Source organism: Zingiber officinale, chromosome 2A (assembly GCF_018446385.1).
Source record: "Zingiber officinale cultivar Zhangliang chromosome 2A, Zo_v1.1, whole genome shotgun sequence".
Classification (NCBI taxonomy): domain Eukaryota; kingdom Viridiplantae; phylum Streptophyta; class Magnoliopsida; order Zingiberales; family Zingiberaceae; genus Zingiber; species Zingiber officinale.
In genome coordinates this window covers 102,338,112-102,365,950 of record NC_055988.1, presented here as the reverse complement: position 1 = coordinate 102,365,950, position 27,839 = coordinate 102,338,112, and the positions used below count along the sequence as shown (strand labels likewise).

At 37.6% G+C, this 27,839-nt stretch overlaps 1 long non-coding RNA gene and 1 pseudogene across 1 annotated transcript; both read right to left on the bottom strand.

Moving 5' to 3' along the window:
- Nucleotides 1–2,340: 2,340 nt before the first annotated feature.
- LOC122043856 lies at nucleotides 2,341–9,333 on the bottom strand (annotated as a pseudogene).
- A 1,297-nt stretch (nucleotides 9,334–10,630) lies between these two features.
- On the bottom strand, nucleotides 10,631–11,500 carry LOC122039839. The gene is made up of 2 exons (XR_006128402.1): nucleotides 11,319–11,500; nucleotides 10,631–10,957 (listed from the first exon to the last, which is right to left on the bottom strand). It is a non-coding gene; the product is annotated as an uncharacterized LOC122039839 (long non-coding RNA).
- Between the last annotated feature and the right edge of the window lie 16,339 nt (nucleotides 11,501–27,839).

Sequence of the window (27,839 nt, the reverse complement as noted above, 5' to 3'; positions counted from 1 at the left end):
TAATAAAAAATTAATTAAATATGAAAAACAAGCTAAAATACTCCTTGAGGAAAATTAACACCTCAAGAAACAAATTAATAATCAAATTGAAAATGGAAATCCAAATCAAGCTATAAAACTTGAGGAGGAAAATATCATTTTGAAAGGTGAAATCGATAAACTTAAAGGATTTAAGAAACTTTCACCACAAGATCAAATAATTTAGACTTAATCCTTAAATCACAAAAAGCTCTATACAATAAGTCGAGGCTCGGATATAAGTTTAACTCAACAAATAAAATATTATCTCATTAATAAGTCCAAACCAATGCTTGGGTTCCAAAAGCTTATCTAATCAAGATAGTAGGACTCAATCAATACTATGTACCTAAAAATGGAATACACTACCTAAAACCAAATCAAAATAAACCAAGTAACTCAACCTTTAAACCTACTAAGCTAAAATCAAACTCAAAAACTAAACTTAAAATAATTAACTACAAATTTAAGTTAAACTCAAGTTACAATCAAGTTTATTACAACTATAAAATCAATCGACATAAACCTAAAACTTAAACTAAAGTTCAATAATTCAGGGGGAGACACCAAATTAGTTGACACCTTAAAATAATAGTTTACCCGGATGGGTAATTATGATTAGTTTAATTAGGGACAAAGTTTAACTTACTAAATAGTACTATAAAAGTTTTGAATGATAGTAAGTTAGGGAAGCTCTATCTATGCATATCTAGGAAGATATGATTTCAACTTAGTGCATTTGGCTTAGTGGAACTAACTGAAGTTACCCCTTACTAATCCTAGCAAGTTAAACCAAAGTTTTGTACTAAGTTCATTAGGCAGGACTATTTAAAATTTTTTGAAGGTGTGGTTACTTTAATAATGTCTAGGTGACTCACCACAGCTTAGACATTTATCTAAAGAATGTCTTCTTATTGAATCTAAACCTAAACTTGAATTTAACACAAGTTAAACTAAATCTTGAAATTTAACTTAACTCATCTCACAAAACCATAGGATTCCATTGTCCGTAAATTTAGACTGGGTGAGATCAATAAAGATAAATAAAATAAAATAAAATTACATTCAATTACAAATAAATTCAATTAAAATAAATTAACTTAAAATAAATTTAAATCAACTTAAATTAAAATAATTTAACTTAACTTAAGTTAAATTATAATTAATTCTAATCAATCCATTTGAAATTCAATAATTAATCAATTAAACCTACTTTTCTATCATAATTCAATTAATACCAATTTAATAACTAAAAATTAATAATAAATCCAAGATTTAATTAATCAACTAATAATCCAAAAATAATAACTTAATTAATTAATTAATTAATAATTGATTAATTCGAAATGACTTTTAACTGAATTAATACCAATATAATAATTAAATTTAATTAAAAAATTAGAATTAACTAATAATTTATCTAATAATACTAATGAATATTGAGTAATCAATCATTATCTCAATAATTAATTTCTTTAAACTTAATAATTTATCATATTTACAAATAATCATAAGTATATTGTTTTTACTTAAAAACTAAGACCTTAGGTTAAGGGGGAGAATAATTCTTTAAATAATTTTCAAATTTTAAGCTAATTTTTACTAAAAATTTTTATTTTCTTAGTGTTTAAAAATTTACTTTGACCTTAGTCTAAGTCAAACTCTTAGAAAACATGATCGCATAGATCTAGGTAATGAACATCTCATAAGCATACTAGATCTACCTTGATTGTGTATTTAAAAATTTAGAATTGTGTGAGATGAGTAGACTTTTTGTCTGGATTTCAGATACTTATATCAGTACATCAAAACAAGTATGAGCTATAAATATAATAGTATATTAATTAAGTTAAGTAGTCTTTTTTCAGAAATATCTAACTAGACAATATTACTTAATTTGACCAACAAAGTGAACATTACTATCTATTATATAGCTAGTTAGTAAATAAAGGTTAGACATTTAAGGACTAATTTTAAATGAGTATTTTTAAAATAAATTTTTTTATTCTTTTTAACAACTTAATTAAATTTTTAACAACTTAATTACTTTTTTAACTTAAATTAATTTTTAACAACTTAATTAAAATTTTTTTAACTTAATTTTTTTAACAACTTAATTAATTTTTTAACTTAATTTTTAACAACTTAATTAATTTTTTTAACAACTTAGTTTTTTTAACACCTTACTTAAATTTTTAACAACTTCATTATTTTTTTAAAAAAAATCTTATTTTTTACACAACTTAATTAAATTTCTACACAACTTAATTTTTGTTACATTTTAATTAAAATTTTAAACTTAATTAAATTTTAAAAAATAACTTAGTAACTCAACGTAAAAAAAAATGTTGCTGTAGGCACTTGGACTGAGTCCAGGTGCCCCGCCTCCACCTTCACAAAATTTGCCCATAGTTTTGTAGAGGAGCCCCGGATTTTAATGGTCTGGGCGCTCGGAGTTAATTCCAAGCGCCCGAACAACAACTATAAAAGAGGGCTAGTGGGTGCCCCTTCCATGCGCCCCTCTCTACTTTTCTTTGCAAAGAGTTCTTCACCGAATTGTTAAAAGAAAAAAAAAGTGGAAAATATTTTTTTTAAAGTTTTTTTTTCCATAAAGCCTTAAACTTTTTCCTCGCCGGTTCTCAAGCTACGTTGTTAGGCTTTTTATAAATATTCAGAATACCTCAATAACACTCAGAACTTAAACTTTTTTGTTTTAATATTTTAATAATAGTTTAGTTTTTCATTTTTTATTATATCGTTGAGTAGGAAGAAAACAATAGATGTTGGTGTTAGCTCCTCTAGGACTCCTACCATTGACCCTAGGTTTTCCACCGAAGAACATGGGGTTAGATTTTCATCCATTTCTTATGTGCCCTTACTTAGTCAGTACTTATGTAGGACCTTCTTTCAGTGTTCATGAATTCCTAGTATAGAAGTTATTGAGTATTATCAGTTACATAGACTAGTTTATTGTTCTAGTTCGGTTAACTCAAGTTTGTATGCCGAGTTGTACAATAATTTAGTCAAAGTAGACAATTTTACATACACCTCTAGGGTCACCACTACGGAAGTCACATTATCTCCTACTATCCTTCAAGACTTCCTAGGTCTGCGACCCTCAACTATTCCATTTGTCTATAATCCTCCTAGGGATTTACCATTTGGTGATCCCTACTATCACATCACTTTGGATACGATATATTTGTATTTTTTTTTGAAGGTGAGAGGATATCGACGGTCACCCAATATAGACCAGTCACACTTAGTGTTCAGCCACTCACCATTAGAGATGTCGCTATGATGCGACCTTTTCACTCTTTCCTCCTATATGCATTCTATCAGAGGTTAGATATAGATATTAACCTTCACATGTTCTGCACCATTATCTGGTTAGCCAGTATCTGCACTAGCTGATGAGTCCACATGCCCTATTGTCATATATTGACCACCTACTTACACTCTTTAGGTATTGATGTCATCATAGATGATGTCACACCCCAAAATGAGTTCTTCATGATAGGTGCTAGGAATCTGTCATTAGCCTCCATACATATAGATGCTCAAGGTATAGTATCTTGCAGCCCAACACCAGCCAGAGCAGCCTCAGCTTACCCAGTATCCTCCTGTCCCTGAGGAGCAGCCTTATGATGATCTAGAGGCAGATTTGATGCTTGAGTATTTACCGATACCTCCACCTCTAGTCACTACTACTCTTTTGGAGAGAGTCACCCGCCTAGAGATGCCTGTCACTATCTTATGACAGGAGGTACATGATCTTCGGGAGGAGATGAGGACTAGCCATCAGGAGACGCAGGGTAGACAACACCAGATTCTAGAGATACTCCGATCATGGGGTCTAGCCCACCATCCGTAATCCTCCTCTGAGTAGCCATTTTGAGTTGTACTTTTTGCTACTACTTTATATTCATAGCTTCTGGATTCGTACTCATGCACTGCTATTTTGACTTTTATTTTGCTACTTACTTCCTTTCCATTCTATTCTTATGCATTATTTTTTTTTGCTTTTTGATGAATACCAAAGGGGGAGGGAAGGGTTAGGTAGAAAAATAAACTAACTCAACATTCTTAACTTAACATACTTTTGTCATATTTTTTATACATTATTATTTTACTTATTTTTTTAACTTTAACTCAGGTTGTCATTTCATCAAAAAGAGAGAGATTGTTGATATAAATATGAGTTTTGATGAATGACAAATGAATTAAAGTTAGATGTTATGTTTGTCTAATCTGTCTACCAAGTGTGCGGGATATGGACTTGATGGGTCTAGAGGACTGAAACACCAGACTGAAGTCTAGCTAGGTTGATAGTTGACACGAAGTCTAGATTGGTTGAGATTTGGTAGAAGGAAGTCTAGTTAGGTTGACAATTGGCTAAAGTCTAGATTAGTTGAGATTTAACAAAAGGAAGTCTGGTTTGGTTGACAACTGGCTAAAGTCCAGATTGGTTGAGATCTGGCAAGAAGTCCTAATGGGTCAAGAGGCATGACATCGAGGAAGTATGTGATTGGTAAGTAGGTAAGCACTGGAGGATAGTGATTTGGTAAGGATGAGTCCCATTTAGGGATGTTAGACGCAGGTCCAATTTAGGTCCATTTCAGAAACTTAAATTGAGATCATGACTAGATCTTGGTCTCAAGGAGATATGATCTAATTAATACTACTATCTTATTATGCTAACTTTATTTTATAGGTTAAACATATTATATTTGCTCAGACTAACTCTTTTTTGTAGGAAATAACAAGTTGAAAAAAGGGTGGTCCGAGTGCTCGGAAGGGATTCGGGTGCTAGAAGTTGCTCCAGGTGCCCGAAGTTACTCCAGGTGCCCAGGCAAGGTTCGGAGAGGGAGCACCCCCGGGCAGGTGCTTGGCTAGACATCCAGGCAGTCTAGGCACCTGGAGTTGCTCTAGGCACCGAGATAAGTAAAATTTCATCTTCACATTGAGTTAGAGAGCGATGACTGGCTGACCCACGTCAACGATCCAGGTGCCCGGAGGGGGCTCGGGCGCCCGGAGGTTTATAAACTTTGAGGATGAAGTTTTGACGAGAGCTCACTACGTCAGCATAGTCCAAGCATCCAGGAAGGGATCTAGGCACCCAGATGGAGCTATAAAAGGAGACTTCAACCATCAACTTCAATATAACATTCTCTATGACTTTTATACTCGTATGTTGCTCCAAAAAGGCCTCCGAGATACTGAAAAGCCATTTCGACAAACTACGTTTGCTTCTTCTACTTTATATTATTGGTATACTTTTATTTCCTGCAATCTGTATGTAATCTTTGTATTCATTATTCATGATTATAGTGATTTCCCAACGAAAGCACTCAACGAGTGTGAACCTTGGAGTAGGAGTCGTTGAAGGCTTTGAACCAAGTAAAATCTATTGTGTTAGCGTTTTAAGTTTATTTATTTTTTGCTGCGTATTTTCAACTTTTGAAAAAGAGAGGAATGCTATTCACCCCCTCTCTAGCATCTTTACGATCCAACACCTTACTCAGCTCAGACTCCTGAACTCGAGATGTCGTGTTGCCCCCATATATAGTTCAACATCCTAAGCACACCTATATGATTCGTATCTCAAGTCACGTTAGGCATCCTAAACATCTCCTATATGACTCAACATCTCGAGTCACCCCCAGAGCATGACATTCTGAGCATCCTTATACAACTTTGCATCCCAAATCAACCCTATGACTTGATTTCCTGAGTTCCTTGGATGACTCAACCTCCCGAGTCCCTCCCATAACTCTATCCCTAAAACACTCCATTTAATTTGACGTCTGAGAACCATAATCCTTCCTTCCCCTCCCTCGAGCATTCTGAACTCTCTAGAGTCCCTCGTGATGGGTCCTACCCCTTGCAAGTGTTAAGCTGTGGTTCTTGTCAGTATGGATCGTAACTAGGTCTGAACCTTACATGTATGAGTCATAATTAAGAATGGTCTTTACATATTCAGATCATAACTGGTCATGATTTATATTATACAATTTATTAGAGATATTTAAAAATTTTAGTCAAATTGAAATTGTATAAAATCAATTTCACACTACAACAAAAACTGCAAACGACAACGGATATTATCCGTTGTCGTAGGGTCAAAAAACCGTTGTAACTGAGGGTGTTGTAGAATGTATTGCCCTACGACAACGGTTTTGAATCCGTTGTCTTTGTAGACATTTGACAACGGTTTTTATCGGTTGTTGTTTATATGCCCAAAATTTGGTTATGAAGGATACGACAACGTTTTAAAACCGTTGTGGTAGATAATTTCAACAACAGAAATAAACTGTTGTTGTAGACATTTTTTACAACAGATATAAACTATTGTGGTAGATAATATTTGACACGTTTTATTTTTTTTTATAACAGTTTTAATATATTTTACAACGAATAAAACCGTTGTCTTTTATCACTTTTTATAAACAAAATTTCGTTGTGGTTTACCTAGTTTTTACAACAATTTTAATTGGTGTCTTTAATGTTCATTAATACCAAACAACCAATCTTATTTTACTATAAGCAAACCACCAATACAAAACTAAATATTTACTACATTAAATCCAAAATAAACATCCATATATAATTCATCTTGTAGCCATATATACAAAAATATACAAAATGAGTTGTTACTCATCAAAATACACATGTTTTCCATTACTCTCCATATACATTAAATCACATGTTTTCCATTTGCTGTTCTCCACATAAGGTGATACTTACTCTCCTCAAATACAGGCAATATTTCTATTCATGTACAAAAAGGACACGGTTTAGATAAGCAGCATAGAGAGAAAATGATAAAAACATCAAGCAAATAATAAAATAAACTAGAAAGTGCAATAATCATCAGATTATTTCATCTCTGAAAAACTTATCTGTATAAAAAAGTTGAACTCAAGAAAAAATTGCCACAGAACTATAACTTCAGAATCTATTCTTGCATGCACAGCCCCCTTTTAATTCACTCTGAATTGTCTACCTATATTTGTTTGGTATAGAAGAAGAACTCTGAATTATTTGATGCAATGGAAAAGAGTATACTACAGCTTTAAAATGATGCTTAATTAAGCAAAGTCTTGATGGAGTTAACAACAGATGTAGCATGAGTTTGCATCTTATGAATACCAAATTCATACGACAAAAGAGTTGTCTAATGATTCAGAGTTCCTCCTCTCAAAAGCTCGGTTCAAGAGCATCCAATTACTATTAGATTGTAAAAACAAGGCAGAAGGATGTCACTTGGTGACATACAATTGAGATGACCAATTTTTGTTTTAATTTAAGTAATATATTCCTTAATTCTAGTTATGTAGCAAATAAATCAAGAATATGTGACTAGTTAGCTTTCTTGGATTCAAGAAACTATGGTGGTCTTCTAGGAAAAGTCTAAGCTGTTGGCTTTAATTAACCCTGAAAATTAAGATAACTTTTAGATTTCAACGAGTAAGTCAATCATTTACTCAATCGACTCCATTTCTTCCTACAATTTGCAACACCTAATGATAAGAAGAGTTGCTATTCATGGTAATGGTAACAATAAGAGAGTTTAAAAGCAACTGGATAAAGTTCAAAACGATGCGCAGAGATACCTGCAAGTGACTTGCAACATTTTCCCTAGTAAGTCTGACCACACTCATCAACTCAAGGATTTTCTTCGGCACAGCTTCTGCAGGGAGAGAAAGCATACACAGTAGTGAGACAATAAGTAAATGGAGATTCCAGCGGTAGTATCACATGATATCGCCTGTTATCATTAAATCACATGTTTTCCATCTCTGCATAAGGGTCGATGACAGTCAAAATCCAATGACAACTATGCACAAAACAGAGTGACTGCATAAATTCAACAGAATTGTTGAAATAAATCTATTAAAAATGAAATTGTAATATTTATTTACCCAACATTGTGAGGTGTCAAAACTAGCTGATTTTTTGTTGCACCACTCAGCCTATCAGTCAAAACACTTGCCTAGCTATTCAAGTATTCAGTCTTTTCATTTTTGTCAAGTTTGGATACATATGACATTACTGGAAGGGTTTGTGGATCCACAAATCTGAACTTATCCCTAATGAACAGAATAGGGATAAGTTAACTAATAGAATATTAATAAGTTAATTAGTAAAACGTAAGAACAGTGTAATAAATATTAATAAGTAAGAGAATTACTCGATATAAGGATCAACGTCAACATCATTTTTCAAGACATAACGATGTGCTTGATGCAATGGACGATGCACCAGAGCAGTGTAACCGCTGATGAAGTGATACATTGTTTGGGGTAAAGCAAGTTTGCTAACTAGTGGAAGCACGCCAAAAGCATCACATGCCAAGAGGATGACATTCTTAGGGTGCGGACCAACACACGGTATCTTCGCATTAGGAATATACTCAATTGGATATGAAGCTCGAGTGTTCTCTGCAACATCAACAATTCCATTGAACTAGATTCCCTTTCACACAATAACAATTCACTCAAGAAGTTTGTTTCATCTTGTTAATCACCTGTAATAGAGTTATCAAAGTAGTCTACTTCCCTAGTGTGTTCATCGAAAACGATGTTTTCCAACACTGCAAGAAATTTGCAAACATTAGGACAAAAAAATATGAATGGTTCCAGTTCAAAGTGCATGTCGAGTTTGATAGGGCACTTGCCGGTTCCAAATTTGATGGCATTCCAAATGTCAGGTTCCTTCTCCTTTGTTAGGCCGATACATTTTGCATAGCACCTCCTTCAATGTTTGAAATACCATTTTCACTCCAGCAATGCTCATCATCGCCAATAAGAAGCCTGTTGTGGTCTGTAGACAAAGTAGTTTTCCCTGTGCCTAAAACAACAAAGCAAAAGTCATAAGAACAAAGAAGCCATATGGCGAAAATACTACAGTGTAACATAATTCTACACATTTACACATGGAATGCTTCTAGTTAAGTTGCAAAGGGCAGTATAGTAACCATTCAATGGGCAGGTGATGCGCCAGAATCTCGTCCGACAAACACTTACATGATAGTCCAAAGAAGAGGGCAACATCACCATCTTTGCCCATATTGTTGCTAGAGTGCAGGGAGAGAATGTTTCTTTTAGGCATTAGATAGTGCTTCACACCGAACAAACCCTTCTTCATCTCCCCGACATACTGTGTGCCAAGGATGACCATTTCTTTCCTATCAAGATTAAGATCAATGCTGGTGGAGGTAGTCATGTAGTGTGTGTATCGATTACATGGAAACTGGCCAACATTGTAAATTGTGAAGTCCGGAGTACTGAAATCCTCCAGTTCTTCAGGCATAGTACGGATGCACCTGCGATCCTTCCAATTATTTCATGCAAAAGAGAGTTTTTCTTCTTCTAGTTTACATGTTTTGGATATTTGAATCCTCTAGATATGCAGAATTATGCCAAGTGCAGAAGTTGATCTATGAATTGTATTTACATATGAAATTTAACCGTCATTTGGGTTCATAGAAGCCAATACTCTTGCATGGATGATTAGATATTTCAACTTATTTGGATATCTTTTTTCCCTAGACCAGAAAATTAAGGAAACTTTATTTACATCTAAAATTCTAGCGTTTCCAACCTACTTGATTATAAATTATTAATGAAGCCTAAATAACTAAATAAAAGCATTTTGAAAAGCAAAAAAAGAACTCTTCACAAACAGTAGACTTATACAAGCATTTGATACAATCAGAGAATTTATAGTGTAAAACAATTGTAATAAACAAAAGAGTATAAAGTCGGAATTCAACATATCTAAATTAAATACCTAAAATAGAATGATCTTACCAGGTAAATCTTTCTCTAGAAGCTTCCACTCAAGCAGAATCCTTTTTGCCCAATTTTTTGAAGGCTGTCAATAAAAAGAGATTAGGAAATTATCATCATTCGTTGCCACATCCCTGCCCTACTGCCAGGCTATACTTCTGTATCAATCTCATCTCCATTATTTACGCAATCGATCATATAACACCGACCGTGGTGGGTAGATTCAGATAACCATATCAATGGAAATTATCATCCCTAAGAGTGATGGCACTTACCTTAATTTCCTGACAAGACGGAACACCATCGAGATGCTCTGGGATGTTGAAATAGTGATCCGAGTGTTCTTTAACAGTATCAAATTTCTTAAATGATTTATACTTCACATCGATCTCATCTTCAACAATGATCTTCTTGTTCTTTTTTGGCTCTTCGGCAGCAAGAGGATTCTTCAACCGAGATTCTTTAGAGAATATCTCGGTCAACTTTAGATAAATTTCCATTTTATGAAATGCTAACTGAAATATTTTGAACTCTGATGGAATGATTGTCTTATATTTGCCACATGAACATTTTCATGAAAGAATAGTTTATCAGAGGTAATCGATATGAAGGACAATCCCCTTGCTACCGTGGTGCCCTCCTACGCAGTGACCGCTGTCGAGGGGCCAATGTGAGGCAAGAGGAATGCACTAGCATAATCACTAGCCATAAACAGCCCAAAGAACCTCATCCGCTGCATAAAGGCCACACCGCCGAAGTTTTGGTAGTCGCAAGATCAGGCGAAGGGGCAAACAACTCGAATGTTAGGAATGCAAACATTGAATAACTAATGCTGAGCAGACGACATTTCAAGAAATAATAATAGCATGGAATGCACATTTCATCTCATCCATGTGCCACAACACCACAGGAAGAAGCCAGAAACTGCACTCGTTGTGGTTCAAGATGTTTATATAATTAGACCACATGTAACACACTGCCATAAGATCATTAAGTACGATTTTTTAACATGCTGATACAAACTTCAAACTGTTCATTTGGCATGGAAACAGCTGCTGACTCTGATTCTATTCTTCTTTTTTATCAGATTGTGTAGCAGAATTTTTATGAGGTTCCACAAGAGACTCTGTACCTGCATTTAAACCCTGAAACCCAAAACGGGATGAATTAAAACCACTGGATACAGAAATTAAGTAGAGAAATATTAGGTATCAAAAAGTCTCCCCAAAACCATAAATGTTACATCAATGTTCATGATTTAAGGAGAATCAGTAATGGCTAAACCCATATGAATGCAACTCAGCAAAACTAAACGGGGAATCTTCCAACCAGTCTCAGATGCCAGCCATTATTCACAGTTCTAACATTATGAAACTTATTATTACGTTGTAGATTGCATTTTACTAAAAAAAAAAACTCTCAGTGACAAACTTGAAACAGGAATCTGATCTCAGGTAATAATAAGATTCAGATTCGATGTAATGAAAAAAGAATTTGCTAACATACATCAACATTTTTTGAAGCAGGCTTGTATGGACAAGCAGCTGGCACCCTTGCAGGCTTTCTGTATTCCCAGCCGAAAAGCCTGTAGATCTTACCCTGCAATAATATTATGAATCTACAAATTAGCAAAACAAATTATCTTGGAAGAACGTATAGAAGAATATCAAGGTAGAAGATTATCAAGATATTAACTAAGTAGGGGTCCAGAAGACTAGCATATCCAACTTTGACCGGAAACTGAACCAAACCCATCTGAAAATTAAGGGTTTCTTTTTCCAGCTTTCAGGTTGGATTTTGGAGATGCGAAATACTCTCTTTCAGCTCAGGTCGGGTTTCAGATTGCAGTCCTAATTACCATGTCTGTCTATTGTGTTTGTCTAACCTCTAGCATTAAGTATATCAGTATCTTCTGCAATTCAGGTTCAAGGTTTCAGGTCGGACTTTAGAGATGTGAAATACTCTCTTTTGAGTATTTCATTGTTGAAATACTCAACAATGATTGAAATACTCTCTTTTGAGGATTCTTCACTTGATGGGGGTGGTTGGCGCCGACCTCTTCTTCTGCAGGGAGTGCAGTTCGTCGATGGTCTTCGCCTTCACCGGCGGCGCGCTGTTGTCGTGGCAGATCCCGTTCTCCGGTTTCTCCCTCCCGTGCGTCTGGATCTTCGGCAGTCCATTGGAGAATGCCGCCGCTCACCAGGAAATGAGAAGGAGCACAACGTCGTATGAGGAGAGGGAAAGATAAATGGCTTAGGTTTGGGGACGCGAAAACACGGCGCCGAAAAGAAAACAGCGAGGGAAAGGAAAACAGCGAAGGGGGGAAATGACCAAATTCAATTACAACGGTTTTTTCAAAACTGTTGTCGTAGCCGCTAAAAACGCGGATAAAGACAACGGTTTATAAAACCGTTGTAAAAAATGTTGTCGTTTTAAAAAAAAGTCACTCAATGACAACAGTTTTACTAAAACTGTTATCTTTTATATTTAATGGGGAGTTCAAAGACAACGGTTTTGGCAAAAACCGTTGTCTTTGAGCAAATATGCAACGCTTTCTCTTAAAACCGTTGTCGTAGGGGTGTTGTCGTTTGCAATTTTTGTTGTAGTGTCAACTTATTTGTCAAGATGACCTGAGTAGATAATCTCAGGTTATTGACCTTGAAAGTTAGATCGAGCTACTAAGTTGTCTTGAAGATGACTACTTTATATCGCTAAGTTCGAGTCCCAACCGATTTTGAGTGGCAAGTCAAGTCAGGAAAGGAAGCCATTGAGTGGTTCCTTTAGTTGAGAAGTAAGTCGCTCGAGAAGTTGTTGAGTGTAGCCGAGTCGGGATGTGTTCTCCTGAGTGGATTTAGAGGGCTCTCGAGCGAATGTCGAGTGGAAGCCGAATGGTCCCGTGTAGACGCTGAGCAGAATCTATTCCCAAGTGGATGCTGAGTGTTCTTGAGTGGACGTCGAGTCGGGAAGAAGCGTCCAAATCACCAAGTCAGGAAATGAAGATGACGAGGTCTGCTTGGGAGGGCCCTCAGTCAAGAATGACTCAGATTGAGTATGGTCAAATAGAAAAGTATCTTGTGTTGCCACTTCTTAAAGTTCAAACCAGAGAACTTCTCTGGCCTTTCCTCACGATTGATTGGAATATTTCCAATCAGGGCAGAGATGATTTTCACACGTTGAACCTGTTACATCTCAACTGTTTCCGTGACCATCTTAATAGAACAATCTTTTTCAAGATTATTGTACAATCTACCAGAGATATTGAAGAATTTTAGCTGAATTAAAATTAAAAAAAAAATTTAACTTATTTATGACCTGAATTGATAATCTTAGGTTGTCAACCTTGAAATTTAGGCTGAGCTGCTAAGTTATCTGGAAGATGGCCACTTTGTGTCGTCAAGTCTGAGTTCCAGTTAAGTCCAAGTGGTTGTTTCAGTCGGGAAGTGATGTATGCCTGCAAGTATACGAGTATCGTCAAGTAATAAAATATAGATTCCATAGGGACTGTTGATTAAGCACTAGTTAACTTTATACAATGAATCATCTAGACAATCGAAAGGTGATTCATAAACGCTAGAAGAGAAATTGAAAAGAGGGAGAGAAGATTGAGAGAAAGAGACAGAAGAATTGATCTTGAGAGGGGTTAAGCTTAAGAGTATATAAGAAATGATTTGGGAGGCAATTATAGGATTTCAGTTTCACTATGATGCTAGTTAATATTCCTATGCATTATTCATCTCCTTACCTTCATTCTTATGCATATGTAGAAAGTCTAATTGAATACTGACACTACCCCACGATGGTCATGTCAGAGTTCTACTCCTATTGGTGCCCGATGCCACTAAGTAGAAGAGGTAACCTAGCGAGTTCAGTTAAAGAGATACTCTTATCACTAGGGCCCCAGGTCATACAATCACTAGATTACTCAAGATATTTATTAACATAGGATTAGAGATAACCCATTAAACCTAATTAGATGCTTCCTTGTGGAGAATTATCCTCCCTTTCAAGGCAATGCCCTAGATATCCGGAAACGGGATACCCTTATCACTAGGACCCCTCGGTCATATGATCTAGGGCATTCCTCCATGGGGTGAATAATCAATACACATCTACATGCTTGAACTATTCATACATTTTATGAAACACATAGAAGGTACAATATACATAAAATATGACATAAACACTTTATTGAATAAGAAAATGTCCAAATATATAGTTTATGTTGGTGCAACATCCTTCAGGTCAAGGTTGACCTGGTTGACCAAGCTTGAGCCTTGGTTTGGGTTTCAATGTTTGACGATGCAAGGCTGATTGAAGAAGAGCCAGATAGGTCAAGGATGACCGGATACTTAACTGGGAAGTCCTAACTGGGATGTTAGGCAGAAGGAAAGACCTGGTGAGTGAAGCCAGGTGAAAATCCTAGTGAGTGAAGCTAGGTGAAAGTCCTGGTGAGTGAAGCCAGGCAGAAGGAAGTCCTAGTGAGTGAAGCTAGGCATGAGGAAAATCCTGGTGAGTGAAGCCAGGTGAAAGCCCTAGTGAGTGAAGCTAGGCAGATTGGAAGTCCTGGTGAGTGAAGCCAGGCATGGGGAAATCCAGATGGGTCAAGATTGACCAGACATCTGGTGAAAGTCCAAGTAGGTCAAGGGAGTGACCGGATACTTGGCATGACGAAGAAGAAGTCCAAGTAGGTCAAAGGATTTGACAAGATACTTGGCAAGAGGAGAAAAGTCCAAGTGGGTCAAAGGGATTGACCGGACACTTGGTGAGGGAGTCCTAGCAGGTCAAGGGAGTGACCAGATGCTAGGCATGATGTACCAACAGGTCAAGGTTGACCGAATGTTGGTTTGAGAGGCTTGGGACTTGGTTTTGGGCAAAAACCAAGAGCTGGATCGATCAGTGGATCGATCCAGGCTTTTCCCCAGCGAACAGAAAGCCTCTGGATCGATCAGTGGATCGATCCAGGCCTTTCCCAGCGAACAGAGAGCCTCTGGATCGATCAGTGGATCGATCCAGAGGTCCCAATCGATCAGCCGATCGATTGGGACGCTGCTGGTTCGCGCGATAAGCGCTGGATCGATCCGTGGATCGAATCAGAGGCGCTCTGGATCGATCCGTGGATCGATCCAAAGCCTCCCCGATCGATTGGGAGTTTTCGAATCGATCGGGATCCGACCGTTGCGTCGTATTTGAGCTGCAGGCGTGCGATGTCTGCGGAAAGAACTTCACCGATTCATTCCAGATCTTCACCAGCTTCTCCACAGCTCTTCCCAAGCTCGAGATCGCCAGTTCTTGAAGGCTCTTGGAGGTTCTTCCAAGTCAAGAGGCGGATCAAAGCAAGAAGAAGAAACTAGGGTTAGAGTTTTTGCTCTCATTGTAAGCTTGTATTTCATTACCTTTCCCTTTCTTCTTGTATTGAGTCTTGTAGGGCTTCTCCGCCCTTGGTAGTTACCATAAAGGAGAGTTTCATTAGTGGAGGGTGTGTGTGTAGGTGTGGATCCTTGGACTAGTCACCTCTTGTGAGGTGGATACCAAGTAAAATCCTATTAATAGCATTGTTGTAGTTTGTTTCTTTGTATTCCGCTGTGCATCACTTTGAAGAAACAAGCAACGAAGCACGATGAGCACACGCGGAGCTATTCACCCCCCCCTCTAGCTACTTTTCGGTCCTAACAAGTGGTATCAGAGCGAGGCCGCTCTTCACCGGAATCATCGCCGGAAGGGTCAAGCATAACAAGAAGAGCTAGAGGGTGAAGAAGTTGAAGCAAAATTGTCAAAGTCAAAGAAATTCAAAAGCTCAACTTCTACAATGGAATTCCTAGATGGGCTCGGATTCGACACGAGGGTGGCTCCACCATACACTTCCACGAGCTTCGATTCTTGGAAATCAAGAATCGAAAATTTTATTATGATGGAGATAGAGCAATGGTTTGCTCTAATGGAAGGTTTTAAGGCTCCAAGGAATTCAAAGGGCAAAGTTCTCAAAAGGAGCAAATGGAGCCAAGAACAAATCCAAAGATGTGAGGCCAATGACAAAGTGACCAAGCTTTTGGTCAATCTATTGCCGAGCAACATCTTGGAGAAAATTGGAGAAGTTGAAGATGCCAAAGAGCTATGGAGCAAATTGGAAAAGGCTCATGAGATCCCCTCCACTGAACCTAACCAAGAAGAATCCAAAGAGGGTGACTCATTGGAGCAAGATCAAGAGGAGGACTCCGAAGTTGAGAGATGCTCAACTTCCGAAGAAGAGGAAATCCAAGAAGCTTCATTCTCAAGGGAGTGTAATCAAAAGAGAAAGGAAGGAGCATATTCCTTGTTTCATGTACAAGAGGATGAAGAAGAAGGTGAAGCCTCCACCTCTAGGATTGAGGGGGAGCAACTCTTGGTGACACCGGATCAAGAAGAAGGAGAATCCTCCACATCCGGGTCAAGAGAAGAAGAGGATGAAGAAGCTTCCACCTCCACAAGTCAAGATAAATCAATTGGAGGGAAATCGATTTCGGATCAAGAGGAAGCCTCTACATTCATATCAAATGGAGGAGCAAGTGCCACCCCTACACAAGAAGGTATAAATAGTTCAATTAATAATAAGAATCATATTATATGTTTTGAATGTAGGGAACATGGGCACTACAAAAGCAAGTGCCCTAAATTGGCCAAGAAGAAGGGCCAAGTGGCACCTAAGGGCAAGGAGAAGCCAAAGGAGATCATCCCCGGAATAAAGAAGAGCAAGGAGCACATTGTGTGCTTTTCTTGCAATCAAAAGGGGCATTACCGGAGTCAATGCCCTAAGGGGAAGAAGATGGTCAAGGCTCAAGGAGGAAGCTCAAGTCAAGGGGGAGCCTCTAAGGTAAAAAGGAAGGTAACTTTTATTGAGCCTACCCCTTTACATTATGGTAAAAAGGATGCTAGTTCTAACTTATATCATTTTAATGCTATTTACCATAAGAATAGAGAGCATGGTAAAATTAAGGAAAATAATGTAGCTTACCATGCTAAAACTACCACACCTAGGATTAGGAAGGTAGATAAAAATCTAGGCAATCACACTAAGGACCTTAGCTACAAGCCTAGAAATAAAAATGCTCATAAATTTAATGAAAAACCAAAAACTAAGGACTTAGTGATAGAAAATCAAGTCTTGAGGTCAAGGCTTGATAAAATGGAAAAGACCCTAAAAAGGATGGAAAATATCCTAAAAGGGCAAAATGAGCATAGCCTAGGTCTAGGAGCACAAAGGTCATCTAATGGCCATAGGGGTTTGGGATACAAACCAAAGGCTAAGAAGGATGTAATCTCTTACCATAGGGTTCCATATAGTTATGGAACCAACCCTAGGTCTAGTGGTCAAGCCAAAAATACAAGGGAAGTTATCCCTAAGAGTATTCTTGCAACAAATGTGACTAAGACTTCTAAGAAGTCTAAGAAAGTCACAAAGAAGGTTACAAGGGAAGCAATCCCTAGAGTTGACCTAGAAAAAGTGACCAAGACTTCTAAGAAGCCAAACAAGGTCACTAGGAAGGTATCTAGGGAAGTTATCCCTAGTGAATACCTAGAGCATCCAAGGAGCATCAATAGGTTTTGGGTTCCTAGGAGCATTTTCTCTATCCCATAGATGGGTTAGAGAGTGTCAACTCTGAGAAGAAGGGTAGTTAACCCAACTTTGAAGAAATTGGCACTCAAGGAGCATTTTCAAGGTTTTTGTTAACCTTTGAAAATGAAATGGATTTATTATTTACTCCTTGAAAGAGTAAAATGTGCCTAAATGGTTGAAAATTGATCTTATCTTAAAATGGCATATATTGGGAAAACCTAGAGAAATACCAAGTTGGGATTTTGGTATTCTCTTAGAAATTTAAGGCAATCCGGGCCTTGATTTATGTGATTACTCTTGAGGAAAAATGGAATATGCCAACATTTGAGGGTATGCTAAATTTTTAATTGGCATAAACAAATCAAGAGAAATAGAAATGTCAATTTAGGTTTTGGCATCTCTTTGAAGCATTTAGGGCAATCTAGGTTTCATCATATTTAGGTTTGTATTTTGCATTCATTCTTTTATTATGAAAAATACAAAAATACCATGTCATGTCATACATACATCATGTAGTTATAGGAATCTTTCTTTTGAAAGCTATTTCTTTTTGATGTATGCCATAACATTATCATGCATTATGTTTATTTCCTTAAAATTAAGGACAAGTGTTTTTACCAACAAGTGGTATAAACAAATAGTATTTATAAACAAGTGGAATCAACAAGTAACATCCTTGTTGGATGTTTACCACTCAAAATGCCGAGAAAGATATGCATGATCCCTAGATTAGGGCAAAACCAAAATTTACATCTCACAAAGACCTATAAGATGACTTGTATGTGTTTTGTGCACATTAGATACAAGTGATATGTTAGGATGATGAACAAAACTCAATATGTTGATTTAGTGCATTCTTTTGAGTTTTAAATTCATCAAAACACATAGTTATGTGTGTTTCCCATCATTGGGAAAGCTAATGTACAAGTCATGTGCATTAAGCCCAAGGAACATGGTGGGATATTGGTTTTGAAAATATTTTTAAAAATAATTTTGGAAAACCTTGGTGAAGGCTATCTTTTGATAGTAATCACCATTGAATAGTTATACACAAACTTAAAGAAAACACTAAAGTTTTTGCAAGTTCTCAAGTTTGTGTCAATCTTTGAAAATATGATGTATTTTCATAGAAAACTATTTTTTCATGATAAAGTATGCCCTAAATAATGTCTACACGAAATTTCATGATTTTTAGATTTTTGTAGAATTTTCTAGGGGTTTCTGAAGTTGGCTGAATTTGAAATTCAGCAACTATCAGAGCGCGGATCGATCCATGGATCGATTGGAGTGTCTGAATCGATCAGTGGATCGATTCAGAAGGCAATTCTAGCGAACAGAAGCTCGCTGGATCGATCAGCCGATCGATCCAAAAAGACTGAATCGATCAGTGAATCGATTCAGCAGGGTTCAATCGATTGGAACCCAACTCCAATCGATCGAAGATGCTAATTTTGGCTGGGAAAGCTTATTTTCAGCATTTTGAACCTATTTTAGTCTAGGTAACCATTCCAAACCCCTGAAAATACATTTGTATACATAAAAAGGGTGTTTTCGTGTGGAAAACAAGGATGGATTGGTTAAGGAAGGCTAAGTTGAAGTTTAGGTTGAGGTTTGTTTCAAATTTTAAATATTTGAACCTCAAAACTTCTAAAATTGGGTTTCCTAAAGTATTAGGGATTCCAAGTCATTGTTGGTGCAATGACAGAAGTTACCACCCTGTCTTTAGGGGGAGGGACTCTTTAAAGACATGAAAATTATTTTTCATGAACCTTGGAAGGTGGTTAACCTTCCGTTAAGAACATGCTCAAGGTTGAGCGTTTGAATTTTAATGGGGAGTGGATATCCTCATTATTCAAGTGGCTTCAAGTGGATAATGCTCAAGGATGGACATTTGCCTACATTGGGGGAAAATGTAGGGTTAAGGATAATGAAGGGTATGAGATCGTCATTATCGTGTTGATCACAACGAGTGAAGTTGTGAACAACGATGAGCAACTCTTCAGGGGGAGAGTTTTCAACAAGTGAATTTGTTGATGTGTGCCCAAAGATGGGGCATAGTTTGATGTGTGCCAATAGGGGGAGAATGAAAGGGAGTAAGTTAGGATTTCATTACCTAGAGGGAGTTTGCCCTCTTAGGGGGAGAATGAAGAGCTTAACTTATGTATTCATTGCCAGTGGCATGAAGCAGGTTTAGGCTATGAGATTAGCCTAACTTACATGTGGTATTGTAAGTGATAGTGTTGGTATTGTCAAACATCAAAAAGGGGGAGATTGTTGGTGCAACATCCTTCAGGTCAAGGTTGACCTGGTTGACCAAGCTTGAGCCTTGGTTTGGGTTTCGATGTTTGACGATGCAAGGCTGATTGAAGAAGAGCCAGATAGGTCAAGGATGACCGGATAGTTAACTAGGAAGTCCTAACTGGGATGTTAGGCAGAAGGAAAGACCTGGTGAGTGAAGCCAGGTGAAAATCCTAGTGAGTGAAGCTAGGTGAAAGTCCTGGTGAGTGAAGCCAGGCAGAAGGAAGTCCTAGTGAGTGAAGCTAGGCATGAGGAAAATCCTGGTGAGTGAAGCCAGGTGAAAACCCTAGTGAGTGAAGCTAGGCAGATTGGAAGTCCTGGTGAGTGAAGCCAGGCATGGGGAAATCCAGATGGGTCAAGATTGACCAGACATCTGGTGAAAGTCCAAATAGGTCAAGGGAGTTACCGGATACTTGGCATGACGAAGAAGAAGTCCAAGTAGGTCAAAGGATTTGACAAGATACTTGGCAAGAGGAGAAAAGTCCAAGTGGGTCAAAGGGATTGACCGGACACTTGGTGAGGGAGTCCTAGCAGGTCAAGGGAGTGACTAGATGCTAGGCATGATGTGCCAACAGGTCAAGGTTGACCGAATGTTGGTTTGAGAGGCTTGGGACTTGGTTTTGGGCAAAAACCAAGAGCTGGATCGATCAGTGGATCGATCCAGGCTTTTCCCCAGCGAACAGAAAGCCTCTGGATCGATCAGTGGATCGATCCAGGCCTTTCCCAGCGAACAGAGAGCCTCTGGATCGATCAGTGGATCGATCCAGAGGTCCCAATCGATCAGCCGATCGATTGGGACGCTGCTGGTTCGTGCGATAAGCGCTGGATCGATCCGTGGATCGATCCAGGCATTTTCCCAGAGCACAGAGGCGCTCTGGATTGATCCGTGGATCGATCCAAAGCCTCCCCGATCGATTGGGAGTTTTCGAATCGATCGGGATCCGACCGTTGCATCGTATTTGAGCTGCAGGCGTGCGATGTCTGCGGAAAGAACTTCACCGATTCATTCCAGATCTTCACCAGCTTCTCCACAGCTCTTCCCAAGCTCGAGATCGCCAGTTCTTGAAGGCTCTTGGAGGTTCTTCCAAGTCAAGAGGCGGATCAAAGCAAGAAGAAGAAACTAGGGTTAGGGTTTTTGCTCTCATTGTAAGCTTGTAAGCTTGTATTTCATTACCTTTCCCTTTCTTCTTGTATTGAGTCTTGTAGGGCTTCTCCGCCCTTGGTAGTTACCATAAAGGAGAGTTTCATTAGTGGAGGGTGTGTGTGTAGGTGTGGATCCTTGGACTAGTCACCTCTTGTGAGGTGGATACCAAGTAAAATCCTATTGTTAGCATTGTTGTAGTTTGTTTCTTTGTATTCCGCTGCGCATCACTTTGAAGAAACAAGCAACGAAGCACGACGAGCACACGCGGAGCTATTCACCCCCTCTAGCTACTTTTCGGTCCTAACAGTTTATATATCACATCACATCATAGTTACTTCCTATATCTTAGATCGAGAGAATCTACTCCATTTCAAGGAAGATACAACCAAGAGATAGTAAAAACAGCATCTACAACTCTAAACATGGATTGAGGCAGAAGAGAATGCTTATCGGTGTGCCGCCGGTCTTCTAGGTTGACTTCTTACTCTGGAGGTGGACAGATCATTGAAGATGATGAAGATGACCTCTCTAGAGTTTCTCCCTAAGGGGAGAACTATTCCCCAAGGAGGGGGACAAATTCCCAACCCCAAGATGAGTTAAAGAATGAGGTTCTTGACCCTTTTATACCTCCTCTAAACTGCCCAGGAAAATCAAGATTAAAGGGGTCTGGTAAACCGAGTTTTTTGCCACTTAAAACCAATTTTTCCATAATTCACCTTGAACTAAAGTTGTATCTCTTGAAATTATCTACAATTTTATTTTCGTTTGGATTGACTTCTTCCTCTAACCGAGTCGAAAGTTATGATAGTTTAAAGTTTGGTCTGCAATCCAAGCGGAGGACCCAATGAAGCCGTGGTTGGGAGGCACAACCGTGCCTTTTAGTATAGCTACACCCTGCTTTCTCTCTGTTACCTAAAGCAAAGTTGTAAATCTTAAAGTTAGTTATGTTTTAGTATAAAGAATATCCCATAATTTCAATCGAGTGCAAAGTTATAGTCATTTCAAAATAAGTCTGCAGTCTGCCCAGGATTTAACATAGCCTTGTTTTCACCTGGCACGACCCATGCCACGGCTGTGTGAGATCTACACGGCCAAGGTCAGCCTGGGATATGGTCCAGCCACACTTGGCTTCAGCTCTAGAAAATTTACACGGCCGTGTGGATCCACGCAACCGAGGTATGCTCCTTTTCTGTTTTGTTGACACAGTCGTGTGGAATCAACATGGCCGGGTCTTGTTTTATCTCTACCTTGTGGCACGACTGTGTGGGTTCACACAGCCGGTGCCTTCTCCTCCTCTGGCATGTGACATGACCGTGTTGATTCCACATGGCCGGACCCTTTTTCTTCGTTTGCTCTTTGAGTTGTTTACAAAGCACCGTTTTCGCTCCAAATCGCTTCCTGTCAATAAAAACAAACAAAAAGTATATCTCTGAACAAAATAAGTAGAAATATGATATTATAATAAAATATGATACAATAAACATAGATTATACTCATGAAATATAAGTAGATGTACATCAAAATATGTATAAAAGTGTATATAATCTAGGCACATCACACTCCGAGACTTAAACCTTTGCTTACCCTCAAGAAAAACTCACAATCTAGATTTATGTGCGTAGATGGAATGTAATAATCCCTAGTGAATCAATATAAACCTATCATATAGTTTCATTGATGAGCATGATATAAAAATTATTTGAGTGTGACCTAAGTAGAAGTTCTCTGTGCTCAGTGTGATGAGTGGCTTAACTTTCTTAAATGTCAATCTCTAAGCCTAGTCAATTTTTCATTTAACCGTGTTCCTTATACTTCCGGTGATAGACACTTACCTGTCACACGCAAGGTTTGCCCTCTACAAAAAATGTTATGTACCGTCTATACAAGGTTTCAAAAGAATACTTAGTATCAAGAGAAACATAGCATTTATTTTCTCAGTAACCTAACTTGGTCTCAAAGGGGTGAATTACTAGTTTTCACTCACGATAACTATTTTTTTATCCCTTATTATATATTTTGTTCTCTGAATGTTTGCAAAGTATCAAACTTGAACAAACTTTCATTTTTTAGGGATTAATTTTTTCAAATGAGCTTGCATGATCCAAGTTTATCTAGTAATCGAAATATAGTTGAGAGGTCACAATAGAAGCAAGAGTACTAGTTTAGTTCTATGAATTATGACTATTTTTAAAAATATCTACCATCAAAGTAAGACATAATGTGAAGAGATCCTAAAACTATGCCAACATTCAAATTCTTCTAGTAATAATAATACTCACTTCATGCGACTATGGATTAGGAAAATATAGATCAATAGACATATTAGCATACCAATCACACAACATAAATATCTAGATGAAACGTGCTAGCATTCTACTATGATGAACAAACAACAATGACATGATGAGTGATGCAACTAGAATAAACTAAACTCAACCCATCATATCCCACATACTTAAACTTTTCATTATCCGAATGAAAACTATAAATGAAATATGGAGGATATTTTTGAAGTTAGAGAAGTTACCAAGTGATAAGTTCCAAATGGTTGAGACATTCATGTTCTGAAGATACTTCCCTATATGTGAATTACACTCCTCCACAACTTAGAATCCTACAAAAATAAATAGACAAGAAAAATTAAGTAGAGGGATCAGAGTTATTATGAATAAAGAAAAGTAAACTAAAAAGAAACTAGAACTTTAATGCAAACAAGAAAGAAGAACTTGGGTTAACTCCCAAGAAGCGCTTGTTTAATGTCATTAGCTCGACCACCTCATTAGATTCATCTAAGTTGCGCTCTTGGAGGGGTAAGATATTTCAACACCCTATCACTAAGGGCTCTTATTATGGAGGGTGTTTCATCAAAGGAGATATAAAGTGAAGTATCGCTTTCTCCATCTTAGTCTTCTTGGAAGTTCTTTCAGGTGGTCAAAGACGGTTTACATTGAGTTTCTAATTATAGGCCCCATGAAAATCTGCACACCTAGCACACCTCCCATACAAGAGAAAGATAAGAAAGAACTATAAAAATATTAGATTTAACAAAGCATGTATTAAAAGATGAATCATATCCAATAAAATTAATGACGGGTATCTGTGTGAAGTTTTCTAAAAGATCACTAGTGATACTTACTTTACATTACTGAGAGGTACCTAAAAGTTCTAAACAAGTGGATGTGACTCCTTCTGGATCTTGTAGTATCTCTAGCTCTTGCTTAAGTGGTGGTGCCTATAAAGAAAGTGATTCTTGGGACTTTGCCTCTACTACAAAAGTCCATACACATATATCATTAACTAATTCCATTCTTACAAATTCCATAGTATCAATTGGTTGTGTGATCAAAGGAGGTGATTCTTGGGATGTTACTTCTATAGTAAAAATCCCTACACTTTCATCCATAACATCAACAGCTTTAGACACGGTGAAGAGTGCACTAATATCAATACCATCAATAGAAGGATCAACAACATTATCATAAATTTGTTGTAATATCCGTGGAACTAGGATCCCTCATTGCACCATTAGCTCTTCAGAATATTGTGTTGTGGTCTTCATCTAACTAGGAGCAGGGGTATTTAGGTCTTAGGAGTTTTCCTAGTCAGTCGACTCATCTAGTTGAGAATGATATGGTCCATTTAATGATGAATCATCCTAAAACTCTAAAAGACTCTGATTTACTTGGGGAATATGCTCAACATTTTGTATGTAGGTGTAGGCCAAGTTTTGTTGATCCATCTAAAATTGATTGTAATGTTGAGGTAGCTTCGGGATCTGTTGATGGGATAATGACTGCTCACTCTACTCTATAATTAGCTAGGGTTGAAGGTTCTGAATTTGATACTCTCTCCAGTCATATTCATAAGTATTAGGAACTTTCTCATATGTATCTTGATATTGATGTTGAAATAAGTACTAAAGTTCCGGAGTATTGGCAGTTTTTTGGAACAAGTGACAAATAACAGATGGATGAGATGTACTACCACCCACTTTACAAAGGAACTCAAATTGAACATCTTTTGAATCATAATTTTCATCAATGGGAGATCTTTCTCTTACGCTCATGGGTGTGACAAATTCTCTCAAAGACCTGCTTGATATGTTAATGCTCATGGTATTTAAAAAAAATTATAAGGAAAACCAAAAATGCAGAATTAAGAACAAGAAAGAAAATACAGAATGAAAACAAGAAAAAAAATAAAGAAATAAAAGAAAACAAATAAATGAAAAATATATTAACAAGTCTAGAGTAACTCATATGCTTATAAACTAATATTAATCAGAAATAGTCCCCGACAACGGTACCAAAAATTTGATGTGTGCCCACAAGCATACGAGTGTCGTCAAGTAATAAAATATCTATTCCATAGAGACTGCTGATTAAGTATTAGTTAACTTCATAAAATAAATTATCTAGACAATCAAAAGGTGGTTCACAAATGATAAAAGAGAGATTGAAGAGAGGGAGAGAAAGTTGAGAGAAAGAGAGAGAATAATTGATCTTGAGAGAGGTTGAGCTTAAGAAGATGTGAGAAATGGTTTGGGAGGCGATTCTAGAATTTTTAGTTTCATTACGATGCTATTTAATGTTTCTATGCATTATTCATCTCCTTATCTCCATCCTTATGCACATGTAGGAAGTCTAACTAAATACTAACACTACCCCGTGGTGGCCGATGCCATGTAGGAATACTACCCCTATTGGTGTCCGATGCCACAAAGTAGAAGAGGTAATCTAGCGAGTCTGGTTAAAGAGATACCCTTATCACTAGGCCCCCCGGTCATATAATCACTAGATTACACAGGATAATTATTAACATAGGATTATAGATAACCCATCAAACCTAATTAGATGCTTCCTTGTGGAGAATTGTCCTCCCTTTCAAAGCAATGTCCTAAATGTCCAAAAATGGGATACCCTTGTCACTAGGACCCCTCGGTCATACGATCTAGGGCATTCCCTCTATGGGGTGAACAATCAATACACATCTACATGTTTACACCATTCACATATTTCATCAAATACATAAAGGACACAACATACATAGAACATGACATAAACACTTCATTTATAAGAAAATATCCAAATACATAATTCATATATCACATTACATCACATCATAGTTACGTCTTACATCCTAGATCGAGAGAATATACTCTATTGCAAGGAAGATACAACTAAGAGACAATAAAAATGACATCTACAATTGAAAACATGGATTGAGAGAGAAGAGAATGTTTATCAGTGTGTCACCGGTCTTATAGGTTGGACTTCTTGTTCCAGTGGTGGACAGATCATCAAAGATAATGAAGATGTCCTCTCTAGGGGAGAACCCTTCTATAAGGAGTGGGACAAAGTCCCAAAACCAAGATGAGTCAAACAATGAGGTTCTTGACCCTTTAATACCTCCTCTAAACTACCCAAGAAAACTAGGATTAAAGGGGTTCGGTAAACTGAGTTTTTTACCACTTAAACCTAGTTTTCTCATAATTTACCCTGAATCAAAGTTGCATCCTTTGAAATTATCTACAATCTAATATTTAGATTGAGCTCTAGTTCTAACTAAGTCGAAAGTTATGATAGTTCAAAGTTTGGTCTGTAATCTAAGTGGAAGACCCAATGAAGCCGCGGTTGGGAGGTACGATCGTGCCTTTTAGCACCGCTAGACCCTGATTTCTCTCTGTTAAACCTGTAGAAAATTTATAGATCTTGAAGTAGATATGTTTCAATATAAAGAACAGTCCATAACTCCAACCGAGCATAAAATTATGGCCATTTTAAAATAAGTCTGCAGTCTACCCAAGATTCAACACAACCTTGTTTTTACCTAGCACGACCCATGCCATAGTCGTGTGAGATCCACACGGCCAAGGTTTGCTTGGGCTCTGGTCCAACGACACAACTGCGTGGATTCCGAGGGCCATAGTTGGCTTTGGCTTTGGAAAATCCTCACGGTGATGTGGATACATGGTATAGGCGAATCTGTCACATCCGCTAATCAAATTGTACAAATGTATATCCATTGAACCCCTTAATTAAACAATAATGTTGTAGTAACGAGCCCAGGATCGATCCGAGGAACCAACAGTATGATGTAATCTAGGATTGTCTTTTTATTCCTATTTTTGGGGTTTTCGATATAAAAATGGAGTTGGGGGAATTTAAACTTTGAATCTAAATCTAACAAAAATAAAGCACAGCGAATAAGAAATTAATCTAAAGCAAGAGTGAAACCTAACTATGTGCCAATGAACAAATCATTACGCATTGTCACTCTACGTTGTGATAAATCCATTAACACACATCAAACTAAGATATAAAATAGCAAGACATAATTAAATCTGATCTAAAGCAAGATGTAAACCCTAGCTTAGAAATTAAACACTAAACAAGTAACCAAGCATCAACTAAAACTTAAACTAAGCTTCAACAAGGAAAGAAATGCTAACTACTTGCATAAAAATATAACAAAACATAAAAGTAATCTGTGCTAAGTTACAAAACAATAATAAAAGTGAACTAAACCCTAACCAATCCAACTCGCAACCAATCTCACCAAACTTCACACTCAAGCCATCACTCAAGAGTGCCAAAGTCGAGACCACCCAACTCTGGACCTCAGTGGAGACTCTCTACAGCGTATCAGTTCCAGGATTGCTCAAGAACGCCGACGGACCACCCCCGACGAGCTAGAACAAGCCAAAACCCAAGAAAATGCCGAAAATCTGGAAATCTGCCTCTGGATCTGATGGAAGGCTGTGGAACGCGGATGAACGTCGAGTGAAGCTCAGGAACACCGGAAGACCACCTCCGAATATTGCTGATGGGAATCGGAGCTTGGATTTGGAGGACCACCGCCAAATCGAGCTGGAAAAGGAAGATGCCGCGAGCCAAATTCCACCGGAGAAAACACTCTCCAATGGCTCCAGATGATCGGGATGACACCGTCGAGAAGTACTCCACCGAGATTGAAGCTCGGGAGAATGATCGGA